The sequence below is a fragment of the Coffea arabica genome, chromosome 2e, assembly GCF_036785885.1.
Source record: "Coffea arabica cultivar ET-39 chromosome 2e, Coffea Arabica ET-39 HiFi, whole genome shotgun sequence".
Lineage (NCBI taxonomy): Eukaryota > Viridiplantae > Streptophyta > Magnoliopsida > Gentianales > Rubiaceae > Coffea > Coffea arabica.
The window spans coordinates 69,491,385-69,506,820 of NC_092313.1; positions in this window are offsets into that span (position 1 = coordinate 69,491,385).

The window sequence follows — 15,436 nt, forward strand, 5'->3', positions numbered from 1 at the left end:
CTCAGCAGAATGGTGTGGCTGAGAGAAGAAATCGAACCCTTTTGGATATGGTTCGAAGTATGATTAGCGACACCACACTTCCTGAATTTTTGTGGAGTGAAGCAATTAAAACAGCTATGTATATTTTAAATTGAGTTCCAACTAAAGTTGTTACCAAAACTCCTTTCGAATTATGGGTCGACAGGAAATCAAGTTTAAATCATATACATATTTGGGGCTGTCTTGCCGAAGCAAGACTTTACAATCCACATGAAACGAAGTTGGATTTAAGAACCGTTAGTTGCTTCTTTATCGGTTATCCTGAAAGGTCAAAAGGATACCAATTCTATTATCCTAATCATCATAATAGAATAATGGAAACGAATACTGCTAAGTTCCTTGAGAATGGAAATTCTAGTGGGAGTCATGATATTAGAAAAGTGGCATTGGTCCCTAAAATTCGGGAATCAAATGATTTGCCTATTACAGAAATAGAAAAGGGCGAAAGAGAATTTGATTTGCCGCATAGTGAGCCAAATCATGGCATTTCGAATCCCATTGATACTCATGATCATTCAGGCACTTTATGTCGGTCAAAAAGACACAAGAAAAGTGCAATTTCGGATGATTATCTAATATATTTGCAGGAGCTTGGTGAAACTGGTATTGATGATGATCCAAGCACGTTTTTACAAGCCATAAATAGTAGTGAGTCCAATAAATGGTTGGATGGTATGAATGAAGAAATGGCATCAATGAAAGCCAATGAGATCTGGGAATTGGTTGAATTACCTAAGAGGCATGTACCCATTCAATGTAAAAGGGTATTCAAAACTAAACGAAACTCTAAAGTTAATATTGAGGGGATTCAAGTAGTGGACTCTATGTCTCGACCCATAACGCTTTACTGTGATAATTTCGCTGCTGTATTATTTTCTAAAAACAACAAGTGCTCTAGTAAGTCTAAGCACATTGAGTTGAAGTATCATGTTGTTCGTGAAAGAATACAGCAACAGCAAGTGTCCATTGAACATATCCGCACGGATGTGATGCTTGCAGACCCTTTAACGAAAGCGTTGGCCCCAAATAAGTTTAAAGAACACACTAATTCTATGGGTCTAGCTGAATTAATGTAACTTGGATTTGTGTAATTTGAACACCTGATTGTGATACTTATTTCCTGTATAAGAAATGGGTTTTTGTGCACATTATACAGAAATATTATATAGGAATTTTTGGACCATTGATGGATCTGACAGTTTTAATCCATCTTATCTTCCTTATTTGATTTATCTACATACAGTGATTGAAATTGTGATACATGGAAGGGATTGTATTACATTATTACTTGACCGCCATGATCCATTTCAATCACTGCGTAGGATAAATGTAATTATTTTTTGGTGGCCACTCTTACTTGTTTTTATGACATTTACGTGATTATTTGTCCAAGTGTGAGAATGTTGGAATAATGCTATAATGTGGTCTACATGACCACATAAATGTAATACTATCCCACATAAGGTGAATGGATTGGTTCAAGGTATTATGACCAAAGTCATGTACTTACTTAATGAAGCACAAGATTCAATGACTAAAGTCATGAATCTAGCTGAAGTGATAAATGAACTTCTCCTACCATTCATGGAATCTCAGATAAATAAATGTACATACTATTAACGCTATGTATATACATTCTTGAAACAAGTGATTCTTGATAAGATTTATCTTATCCAGAAGGAAGAATGAATGAGCCTTATTAATGATCAATGATGGGAAGGGTCACTTATGCATCTATAAATAGGCTCTTGGTCCCTCTTTCCACTTGACAAGTTTGAAAAACGATTATCCCATCATTGCAACAAACATAAGAGAGAGTAGGAGAGGGAAGATCAAGAGCTATAGCAATTGAGGGTCAGGTTCTTGACACAAGTAGAGACACACTCAATGGCACAAGGTACGTTTAAATGTTCCTTGGCTCATGATTTATGGGTCATGGTTAAAGATCCTACTTTTTTAATGTTTTTCTAACATTAAATTGATATGAAATTTCACCCTTAACCTATATGTGACCTGCAAATGATGTATTATTTTTTTAAATATTTTTTACTTTTCATTTTTTTCCTTTTATTTATGGTGCTCAAATTACTTTAATTTAACTATTATGGGTGTTTTTTACCAATTTCAAAACTTTTGAAACATTTTTAAAATTTTAAAAAATTATCATCATCCATCTTTCTCTTTTCTCTTCCATCCTTTCTCTCTCTACTCGCCACCATCGCCCGCCACCAGCCAACACCATTTGCCACCACCCTTTTATCTTCTTTCACCTCCTCCCCACTTCCCCCTTCTTTCTCCACTTTCTCTTTCCCCTCTCTCCTTCTCTTTCCCCCCCTTTTCTCCCTCCACTTTCCTACCCCTTCCCCTCCACTTTCCTACCCCTTCCCCTCTTTCCCTCTCCTCCATGGTGACTAGATTTCTAGAGAAGAGATCTGGCTCACTAGAGAGATGATCTAACCAAATCTTGTCGCAACCAGAGATCTGGTTGATAGGAAGAAGGGAGATAGAGGGGCACAAGCGGAAGATTGGGGAGAGGAAAGAAGGAAAAGAGGAAAAGGAGGAGGTAGGAGGAAGTGGGGGAGAAGGGAGAGCAGAGGAGCGGGTGGTAGAGGATGCTAGATGGTGGTGGTAAGAGAAAGATGGAGGTGGTGGTAATGGCGTAGTAGTGACGGTGAAATAAAGAAAGAGAAGAAAGAAAGAAAAAAGTAGAAAACAAAAGGAAAGGAAAACACAAAAAAAAAAAACAAAGGAAAAAAGAAAGGAAAGGAAAAATTAAAAAAAGAAGAAATTGACGAAAAAGGTACCATGTATTTTACCCTATTTCTTTTGTTGGGATTAATCTTCTTTCCTAAGTTTTTTTGGTGAGAGATTCATCTCTTTTATAATTTCCTAGTGAGATTTCTTCTTCCAATATCCTTCCAGGAAGAGTGTTCTCATCGTTTAAGATTTCATTATGTGAGTTTTTTTTTTTTTGTGAAATCTAAGAATTGTTAGGCTATATCTAAAGTTTCTCACTTCTAAATAATTTTTCTTTGGGTTTGAAATATTTTTCTATTAGATATGACTATTAGAACATTTGCACAAATCTATTTGGCTGCTATAATCAATCTAGATAGAAGACATTTTGATGCTTCAATTTTATCTTTATCTTTATTAGCTTTTTAAATCCGCTTTGTAGATTGATTTTCAAATCTATATGCATTCATTGCAAATTTGATGTAATTTCTATTATTAGTGTCAACTTAACGCAATTAAATTTTGTTTTTGATCAAAAAAATGTCAGTTGTGATGATGGATAAAATTACCTTGATTACCCAATTCAAGAAGTTAAGCTGATGGATAAAATAACAAGATAACAATAAAGAAAGAAAACATCATTCTTATTTATTTGTTTATCCTTTCACCCCTCCCCGCACCTTCCCAAGTACAAGAAAACATCATCCTTAATTGAAAAGAAAAACACTTAAAAAGAACCTTATCCTCAGTTGAAGAAAAAGTACAAACAAAATTAATTGACCACGTAGAACGAATATTGCACGTAAGTGAATAGAAAAGTGAGGACAAAATTTAGCCCCCGCGTTCTAAATTTCCATCTCAAATGTACTAATAACTTGTACCATTGGTACTAATAACTTCTAGCTTTAGTATTAAATTTCTACAAGCTGTGGATAGAAAATGGCGAGGTGTGAATTTAGTCCATCCTAGGTATGAATTATCCTTTGTACAAACTTAATTCCGTAGCATTATCATACTAAATGTCAAATATTTATTGATGGAAATCTTGACTGGAAAAAGATCGGTGGATGCAGAATTTGGCGATGGCAATAGTACTCTGTAGGTTGGCTGAGATCTAAGATTAAGAGTAAAAATGGTTTTCTTGATATTCTGGACCAAAATGCTGGTGCATCATGTGACCCGTGAGGAAATGATGCTATTGCAAAGAATTGCATTAATCTGCACCAGTCGAAATCCGGCTGACTGTCCAACTATGGGGGATGTAAGTATCAATTTAGCAAGAGGCCAAGCCAAAGAAGAAGCTACCCGGAGGTGGTGTAACTGGAAGCGGCCTCGACAATGGCACCGCTTGTGATGCTCTATTCCTTTGGCACAAAAGCCGGCACCTATAATTGATGAGTGTTAATAGGATTTGGATTTTAGGTTTTTTTTTTTTATTGTGGAAATTGTTGTAGGAAAGTCTTTTCTTTTTTTTTTTTGCAGAAAATTCTGAAGCATAAACTGTTTGCAGGACTGTCATTCTCTTCTGAAGTACAAACTATTTACAGGAAAATTCTGTTCTGATATGACATGGCTGCGTTGTTGCATCTGTTGTAAAGCAAACTACTTTTGATGTAAGATTAATACAATGTCAGATGGTTTACGAGGTTTTGAATATTGATTACGGCACCTATTTAACTTTTTTTTTTCAATCAATATTTGGAGAAATTAGCCCTTTGGAATCACATTTGATATTGATTCAAGTTTCATTTAGTATGAAATGCGGCTACTTCACATCTTAACTAACCATCTACTCATCAACGTTTTGAATTTTATGGAAATTGACAATAATAAAACTTAATATATCAAAGGTTTCAAGTGTCATGATGGCTTTCAATATCTATCAAAGGCCTAATAGCTGGAATCAGATTGCTTGAAACTTGTATCCTCTTCTTGTTGAGTCGCCCTTGCTTTTCTTGGACGATTTGGACATTGACTTGATGTATGTACTCATTCTCTTCACGCATTAGGACATAAAAACTTAGGAGCCAAATATCCATTGAGAACCATTATTTTGCTATTCATTGATAGGAAGGAGGGGAACTACGAACGGTTCTCTCCTTTTCTTACAAAGCCGCTTTAGTCCTTTTTGGAAGCCTCAGAAGGTCGGGATTTTTAATTTTTTTTTTTCCATATGTTGAACTGAAAATAAAGGCAATTTTATGACCTTTTGAGTTATTTATTAAATACCAGTCTTTCAATAAAAATCATTTTTTTCTGTCAAATTTTTAAAATAGACCAAATTATATTTATTAGACGGGAGAAAAATGGTTTGAATGAAAAAATTCCACAATTGATCTATGAATGCTAACCAATCTGCTGTGAATATAAGCACATGTACAGTGCAATCAAAAATGTTTTCCTATCTTGTTATTAATATGAGAAACGAAAGCACATAATGAAAATGAAATTGCAAGCAATGGAGTTTTAAGCCCGAAGATAGGAGTTTTTTTTTTTTTTTTTTTTGGATCCGAAGACAGGAGTTCAATTACTCTAAAATTATTAATTTAGTTTGTACTATTTGTAAATTTAATCTGCTAAGATGGTTCGTTTACCGTATAGAATTCACATGGTTATCCTTTAAATACATTTATTTTTCTAAAAAGAAATACTCTATTTATATTCAAGCAAAAAGGAATGATATATTCTATAATTTTGTCTTATAAATCTGTCGTTAAATTAAAAGCATATTCTTTTTGCTAATTTATTTGAGAATGCTAATCACTACTAAAAAATAGAAAATCATAGAAAGTAATTTTTCTTTGGCATATTACTATTATTTGATAGAATGATTTATGAAAATACTGAATCACGTGCAAAGCATGTGGCATATTACCATTTAGATACTAAACACACAAGTCTAATATCTAAATAAGCATGATTATGAAGTCATTAAGTTTGAGATTTACAACTAGATATAAGCATGTGACCATAGGCGAGAGGTCGAACTCTACACTATCGAGCCTAATAAATTTAACTCGACAAAGTCAAAGTTCAATTCGACTCAACACATTTATAGCCTCTATTTTGGCATCTTAAAATCAAACTTAAAAATAGAAGTTTCTATGTTATTGCTTAGTAGCAATATTTTAGTCTAATCAAAATTTTAATAGTTTATTGGAGTCAAAATATGGTATTATTTAGGAACTAATATTATGTTAATTAATTTATTGTAGTTGTTAAAACTTATTTACCAAGTTATCTAATCTATAAATAGGAAATCTTATTATAGCCAACAGTTAAGAAGAGAGTAAAGTTTGATGGACTTGTTCTTAGAGTGTTATTGATATTATATATTTGATTTATTCCTCTTTTTCCATATATATTTTTATGCATGTAAATTGCTTCCCCATATATATTGATTTTCTGAAATTTATCTCCTATAGCTTCTTGGTGAAAATTTTTGAAGCATACACCTAGTATCAAACACTGGCATTGGTCAATGTCTTGCCACAAATATATTGCATGATCAAGCACCGAGGATGATTCTACTTGCTTATCATTTGGCCGCCTTAGTTCTAGTTCACTCCCAACACATTTAACACTACCATGTACCAAAGAATTTCCCGAACATATATCATCATCTAGCGCAGGACTGGTTTCCACTTTCTTTTTTTATTCTTTTTTTTACAAGGAAACCCACAACTTCTTCCTAAGAATGCGCATTGAGTAAATTCCGACCTGTGCAATAGCCTATCAACTACACGGAGAATTAAGACGTTCTAAACAAATTCTGTGTGACGGACAGATGTTCTAGGAGAGATTCGAACCCGAGTTGATAGAAAAACATGACACCAACTCTACCATCTCTATTATCTCGGCCATCTCTGGCTTCCACTTTTTTGTCTTCTCTTACTAAATTTTTTGCAATTCCACATTCGCAAGGCCCCTATCTGCCCCAATATCAGATATTTCATTACTAAAAGCAGATGGATTTACAATATAACTACTAGAAGTAGCAAAAGCCATTGAATCCCCTTCTCCATCAGATAGGTGATTAAATCAGTTGGTGTTCACTACAACAGCAGATGGACGTCTGATTTGGTTCAAGTCTGATAACTTCGTCGACCAGATGGACGTCCGCATCTCTGCTCTGCTGCGACTTCCTTACCTTTTCTGGCTCTTTTCTAAACAGATTAATGCCCTACATGTTTTGTCACTGAAATTTACCACGAAAACAATGTAGGAACAATATCCACTCTAAACAAATATATATGAGTTGCAGAATTTCTTTTTTCAAAAAAAAAGGAAAAAAGAAAAATAAGACGCACTCAAGAAACATAGAGTAGCGGCTGAAATGAAAAAGAAATATAAGAATTCTGTTAATGGTTAAAGGGAAAATAATATCACAGAGGAAAAAATCCTAGGCTGGTTTGTAGAATCCAAAAATTCCACCAAAAAGTTTGTAGAATATAAAAATTCGACCAAAAAGTAATTTTGCGTTTTCTAAAGGGTGTCCATTAAGCACCCGTTAACACACTTAAATTCCACCACCTACCATGCATATTAATAATTATTATCTTTACTTGCATTTAAACACTTTCTCTATTAAACCACCTACCGAGCCTCATCATTTTATTGTTTGCACGTCACCTAACTCACTTGCCTCTTAGACCTCTGAATATTTTTTTGACTTGTGACTTCTGAAAATCCCCAATTCCTCAAGCATTCAACTGCCACAATATCAATCAAATCTAGAAATCGGGGGAAAATTTTCTTAAATCAATTTAAAAAAGTACCCTATTTAAATCAATTGGGAAAAAATCAATAATTGGAAAAACTATGATTTATTTGACTATTAGACTCTTAAAATTTAGTATTAGGACACTCAGCGTGTTATGTTCCATACTTTCCTATTTATCATTATGCTCGTGAGAGCTCGATATTCTTAACCGACATCTAATCTGTACTCCACTTCTGCAACCAATATCTTTCTTTCGAAATAAATTTGGAATCATATTCGACAATGTCTCAAGTTTATTTTGTATTGACTTCTAATATTTCACACATGCACCAATTATGCACGCCTCAACCTCTTTCTTTATTCTTCTTTTTTTTTTTGGGAAAAACTCTTCAAGCATATGTACCATAATGTACTTTAATTATTTTTTTTTTATGTGGATTCCTTAGTGCCATATTCAAGATCTTGAGGTTGTCTGAGACAATATTTGAAGTTACAAAGAGAGAACAAAGTTCAAGCACTGAAGAGAGTGATGAGAAGCTAGGAGGTTCACATTTGATAATTCACCAGTTTTTGTGCCTGGCACAATATTTTGATGGTGAATTTGACTGCTTTGGGTATTGGATTCTTGAATTTCATACAAGGGAATGGAGGTAAAATAGAGCGGGGAATAGGAGAATTGGTATGTAGCACATAGGTGGTCTTATGTTTTTGGCCATTCTTGAAAGGATTACTTGGAAAGGAAAATATGGGATTCCATAATCCACAGTTTGCATGTCTGCAGCTCTGGTATTTGTGCTTGTACAGGTTTGTAGATCAAGCTGGGGAATATGAGACTTTTGTTGTTTTAAAGTTAACTGGTTTTTTTTTTTTTTAGGAAAAAAATCTTGGGCTGGATAACATAAAGAGGGATGAATATGCCTTTTTTTTTTTTTTTTTTAACGGTTTAGGAAGCATCTTTTTTTTTTTTTTTTAAAACATCGAGTTTCAGGCTACAATAATCTCAAGGTACGACAAGAGGGCTATGCCCTCCCACCGTGGGTACGAACAAAAGGGGTTCCCTAACTATCCAACTGCAAAGTAGCTCTAACCTCCCTCGGGAGTTGCTGAAATGACGTGGTGTAAAAGTCATCCTGGCGATCCATCGTTGCTAACTTATCGGCAGCGGAGTTCGCCTCTCTGAATATGTGCTTAGATGTAGTATTGAAGCTCTGAAGCAGGGCCCTAATCTATCGTATCAAGCGACACAGCGGCCATTTTGCCAAAGCCCCTGAGTCTAACTTTAGTATATACATCACTAAATACACATGTATTTAATAGTCTAACAAACAACAAAAAGGTACTTTCTCTGACCTAATTTCTAGTGTCATATTTTGAGAATCTAATTTTTCAAAAATAGTGCTTTCATTACGATGTTTGTACTTCTTTTTTCAATTCTACCTCTTTAATTGATAGTTTTTTGTTGTTAGAGAAAAAAATCATGAGAAGTTGAAATGAGTTATTGTAAAGATAGTTCTAGCTAATTTTTATATCAGCCTCAACAAAAGAGTTGAATATATACTTTATTTCTATGATAATAATAGATTCATCTTCTCTCACATATTTGTATGAATGAATGGTCAAAATGGTCACTAATCTATTCAAAATGACATTGTTTGATCACTAAACTTTTTTTTTGTGGCTAAAAAAGTCACCGAACTAGAAAAAAAAAGCGTGTAATTTAGGTCATTTGGTCAATTTTTACTGGCGAACCATCTGGTAAAATGGGTATCCCAACTAGAAGAATATTTTCATGCATGGATAAAAATGTCCTAGAAAAATATGGCCTTAAATCTCTTCCACCTCAATTTCTTCATCGCAATCACAACCAGTCATGAAATTTGACATAAGAAAAAACAAGCAGATGAAACATTATAGCCATGCCTTCGATAAACCTTTCCCATGAAGAAATTGTTATATTCAGCAAAACGAGAAATGAGAATTTTTAGAACTCCTCGGCTTGGTGCTCTTGTGGGTCTTTTATTCATCACCCAACATTTCATCATCTTCTGCCACGTCATGATGTATACAAATGCCAGTATCATTGGACCTCATAGAACTCCATTTATTCATTGTTGCACCATTCATGTGTCTCTTTGCCAGCCCGATAGGCAACAACAGTTGCTTCCTTTGCAGACTTAGCAGCACCTACAGCCTAAATTCAATGACAAAGCCCCACATCTGGTAGAGTGGGAAGGAGGGGAGAGGAACGGCAGTAAGGAGGGGATGTGAAGGAAAGAGAGAGAGTAAGGTGATGGAATTGTGCAATACTGGAGGTGGGAGATGAAGAAGTAGAAAGAAGAAGAGAAGGATGCCACAGGTGATTTTTTTTTTTTTAATGTTAGTTACATTTTTTTTTTTTTACAATAGTGAAGGTGGGCGGTGAAGAAGCATAAAGAAAAAGAGGAGGATGCTGCTGGAGATTTTTTAGATCTAAGGCGTACTCGCGAGGAAAAAATAGGTTGGCCATATTTTTTGGATATGTTTGCCCTTGCACCAATATTCTTCCAATTAAACTAGCCATGTAACTGGATGATTCACCAGTAAAAATTGACAAAATTACTTGGACGGCGCGTATTTTTTAGTTTAGTGACCTTTTTGGCCACAAAAAAGGTTAGGTGATTAAGCGATGCCATTGTTAATGGTTGAGTGACCATTTTGACCGTTCATTCTATTTGTATATATTTTTTTGTAATAAAAAGTTTGGATGGATTCGGTTTCGTTCACTCCCACGGATCAGGGTAGGCATTGAGGACCATAGGTCATTCATAGAGGTACTTACAGATCGCCCACCAACACAACTCTCATATCGGCAGTGAGATTCAAGCACACAATCTTTTATGAGAAAGTGGCTCGTCCTTTCCAATCAAACCAACTTGTATTGGCATTGGGACATTAACTAGGTTATCATAAGATATCTAGTTCAACTCTCAAACCTTTGCCTTTTTCCCTTTCTCCTTATGAGTCATGGAGTCCCCCTTGAACCAACAAAAAATCCTCCGTGCATTTTATGTGCCAACTATCCAGAATTATGAATTGAATATCTAATATTCTATTTATTGTCTTCTGAATGATTTTTGTTTCATCAGGATTCTTAAATGGATAAGAGGCAATCAACATGACATGTAAATTCACCCACATGACCATATATCTGCTATCTTGCTATCATATATATATTCTTGCTTGAATAAAACATTAGCATGGATATAAAAAGGTGTTTCCACTCAAGATTGTATTTCTTTGAGTAAAATATAGAAGCCTCTTGTGGTTTCACCAAAAGTCAATCAGCTACTCTATGGTTCAAAATATCCACATAACTTTCTTGTACTTTTAAATTGATATGAAATTTCACCCTTAACCTATATGTGACCTGCAAATGATGTATTATTATTTTTTTAAAATATTTTTTACTTTTCATTTTTTCCTTTTCTTTTTGGTGCTCAAATTAATTTAATCTAACTATTATAGGTCTTTTTACAAATTTCAAAACTTTTGAAACACTTTTAAAATTTTAAAAATTATCATCATCCATCTTCCTCTTTTCTCTTCCATCATCTCTCTCTACTCGCCACCATTGCCCACCGCCAAGCAAAACCATTTGCCACCAGTCTTTTCTCTTCATTCACCACTTCGCCACTTCGCCACTTCCCCCTTCTTCCTCTACTCTCTCTTTCCCCTCTCTCCTTCTCTTTCCCCGTTTTCTCTCTCCACTTTTCCACCCCTTCCCTTCTATCCTTCTCCTCCTCGGTGACCAAATCTCTAGAGAAGAGATCTAGCAGATCTTGTCGCAACCAGAGATCTAGCCACTGGGAAGAAGGGGCATAAAGGGGGATGGACGGGAAAGTAGGGAGAAGAAAGAGGGGAAAGAGGAAGAGAATGAAGGAGGAGGAAGTGTAGAAAGGGGAGAGAAGAGAAGGAAGTGGTAGGTGATGGCAGTCGGTGGTAGTAAAAGGAAGATGGCTATGGTGGTAGTGGTGTAGTAGTGGTGGTTATGTGGTAATGGTGAAATAAAGAAAGAGTAGAGAGAGAAAAAAGTAGAAAAGAAAAGGAAAGGAAAACACAAAAAAAGGACAGGAAAAAAGAAAAAGAGAGGAAAATTCAAAAAAAAAAAAACAAAAAAGGTACCATGTATTTTACCCTATTTCTTTTGTTGGAATTAATGTTCTTTCATAAGTTTTTTTGTTGAGAGATTATTCTCTTTTATAATTTCCTAGTGAGATTTCTTCTTCCAATATCCTTCTAGTAAGAGTTTTCTCATCTCTCATGATTTCCTTATGTGAGTTCTTTTATTTTTGTGAAATCTAAGTGTTTTTAGGCCAGATTTAAAGTTTCTCACAACTATTATGTCAGATCTAAACAGTTTTTCTTTGGGTTTGAAATATTTTTTTTTTAGATATGACTGTTAGAACATGTGCACAAATCTATTTGGCTGCTCTAATCAATCTCAATAGAAGATATTTTGATGCTTCAATTTTATCTTTATCTTTATCTTTATTAGATTTTTAAATCCCTTGTGTACATTGATTTTCAAATCCATATGCATTCATTGCAAATTTGATGTACTTTCTATTATTAGTGTCAATTTAATGCAATTAAATTTTGTTTTTGTTCAAAAATGTCAGTTTCGATGATGTTGGTAAAAAATGAATTATGATAGATAGAAATTTTGTAGCAAAACTTTAATTCCATCTTTTTGGACGTTATTGTCTTACATACATATAAGCTTAGTACTTTATTGATAGGGGACAAATTCTTACTTACATTCGAATTTTTGAAAACATCATCCTCCATATGTTCTTTCCCACTGCCTCCGATGTCAGCTTCAGGTCCACGAGCCAGCCAAGAAAAGGAGGGGAAGAAAACGATATATTTGGTAGCTATATAAGATTTTGGACAAAAACATTCAAAGTGTGATAGAATTTGAGTGAATCCTGGTTTCAAAGTTTGTTGTCATCATCTGATTCAACTAACTACCATTCTAATGGATCATTTGCAAAATTAACTTGATTAGCCAATTCAAGAAGCTAAGCTGATGAAAAAATTAATAAAAATAAAAATAAAAAGCATCATCTTTTTGTTTTTATCCTTTCACCCCTTGCCACATTTTCCATCCCCAACTGTGAGGCACAAGAAAACATCATCATTAGTTAAAATAAAAAACACTTAAAAAGGCCCCTATCCTTAGTTGAAAAAAAATTATAAATAAAATTAGTTGACCAACTAGAACGAATACTGCACGTATATGAATAGAAGGGTAAGGGTTAAATTTACACCCAGCATTCTAAATTTTTATCTCAAATGCACAAATAACTTGAACCATTGGTACTAATAACTTCTAGCTTTAGTGTTAAAATTTCTACAAGTTGTGGATTGAAAGTGGAGAAGTGTGAACTTTGTCCATCCTAGCTATGAATTACCCTTTTGGACAAACTTAATTACATAGTATTATTATACTATTAAAATCAACTCGTTTGGTTTCTACTAGGTAATGGCAATGACTATCACTATCAAGGACCCCTACAACGATAATGGGTTTATTCAAGATTCCTGTATCCATTTACTAATGTTTGGTAATCGCTTATCTATGGGAATGTCCCTTTTCTTTTCCTTTTATTTAATTATTTATTTCTTTTATGTCCTTCTTCCCCTCTTCTCCATATTAATTTGGAAGAAGAACCCTAATTTGACATGTAAAGTTGCCATCAACCTACTCCATTCAGCATTTGAATCTCAATCAAAGCTCACAAAGTGCAAAAGCACTTCAATCAGATCCCTTCACTAACAAAATCTTTGTTAGATTCCAAATATTTCACCAAAGAAACAAGAACCTAATTTCTTAACTTTCAAAGTCATTGTTTTTCCATGAACTATTTCTGAATAAATCATCTCTTAGGAACGCAACAATCTCTTTGATAAAGGTCCAAATTTCACGGGCAGATCCGTGAATCATCAACTGCCAAAGAGATTCACTATCAATAAAGATTGGATTTTTTTGGGTGTTTCTTTATCATTTGCTAGTAAAACTATCAACTTGTATAAATATTGTAAAGGATGGGAAACCTGGAAACCATGTCGGGACCATCTAGAAAAGGTGAGAATGGAATATAAAGGGAAGTTGTGGTCAAATAATTGTTGGAGAGGGCAAAGCCGATTCGTATGGTGGGTTGAAAAAAGGCTGTAAAATCTGAAAAGTGAAAGAAACCAAAGAGATCCACTTTCATCACGTTTGCTCGCTTTTTTATCGCTCATTGAGCCATTTAATCGTAACATTTTGAATTGTTCTTGCTTTTAGTGCCTCTTCGAGAGGAAGCAACATTTTTCTAAACTGCAAAAATGTTGATTTTATTGTTGAGCTCTGATGCAATTGTACAAAAACAAACACTAGAGGAATCTGGAGTATTATCTGACACAGAAAGTTTTCGAAAAGCTTGGAAATGATTGGACGCAAGACATGGATGGTGCAATCGTCGATGAGATGCTTTCAAACATCTGATGGTCTTAACTACATTTGTTGATTGGAATAGGAAGATTGAACAAGTCTAATCTTCATCAACTAGGATCCATTACCTCCTCACAACTGTCTTAGGCTCTTTGGAAGAAAATCCTTACTATATTACTTCATTAGCATCGTTTACTATATTACTTTGCACTGCTGTGCCTTAGCAAGAAAATTTAACTTAGACAAAATCTTTTAATTTCTAAATTATTTCACTCTCCATATATTATTATGCCTTTACAAACTTTCTAGTTAAATTTACTAGTAGTCCAGAAAATTAAAAACAGTTATGGTTTGAATAATGTTTCAATTTCAGTTAACACATGTTTGCGCGCAACATACAGGCAACTCCAAAGCGTTTTTTTAACTAAAATATGCATTAATCTACTTTACAACAACACATTAAATATCTTACCTTACCATTTTTAGTTAGTAAAATAACCAAAAAACTATTACTTTATTTGGATTAATTACTATTTTTTTAAATAACTAGTTTTTTCAAAGTATTTAAATCTATGACCAATGAATATTATTTCCTTCTTTTTCTATATAATTTGCCTTTTAGTTAGAATTACTAAGTTGAAGGGTAAAATATTGTTATTTACTTTTAAACTTTTAGTATGTATGGTGATGTTTCTTCTTTACTAGCCCTCACATTAATAGTCTTTAAACCAAATTTCTCTATACGTGGAGCCACTTCTTTACTTTTGAATTCATAAGGCATGAAAGGATATATAATAATAAAAAATTCAAAATTCTATATAAAAGGAATGAGGAGTTGGAAGCACTTTGATTTAACCATTCTAAAAACTCCTCCTCAAATTTATATAGATATAGATTTGGAATCATATTCGATCATGTCTCAAGTTTATTTGTATTGAGTTCTAATATTTCACACATGCACTAATTATGCACGCCTCAACCTCTTTCTTTATTCTTTTTTTTTTTTGGAAAAAACTCTGACGAGTGCGGGGTATACATATATAATTAGTTCATCCATAATCAAGTTGTACATTTATAATTCCTAAATACCCCACGCGCAATTTTTCACAAGTATATGAATCGTTTATTGAGTATAGGGGTATTAGGTGTCGATTCCACAGGAAAGATTGTCAACTACCGATGGTTTTTAAATTTCTTTATTATTTAGACTATCACTAGAGCAAGAAATTAAATCTACACTACAAAAGTAACAAAAATATAATAGAAAACTCTTAAAGATATGGAATTCCTTACTATTCTTGCAAGTGAAGTTACCTGTTAAATGAATGCTATCATCTTGACTAGTTATGACGTAATTTCCTCATGTATATGAAACCTACTCTTATAGTGAATCAACTATACTTGTAATTAAGTCATACCTACTCTCATGGTTATGAATTAACTATAAGTTCATTTCTTCTATG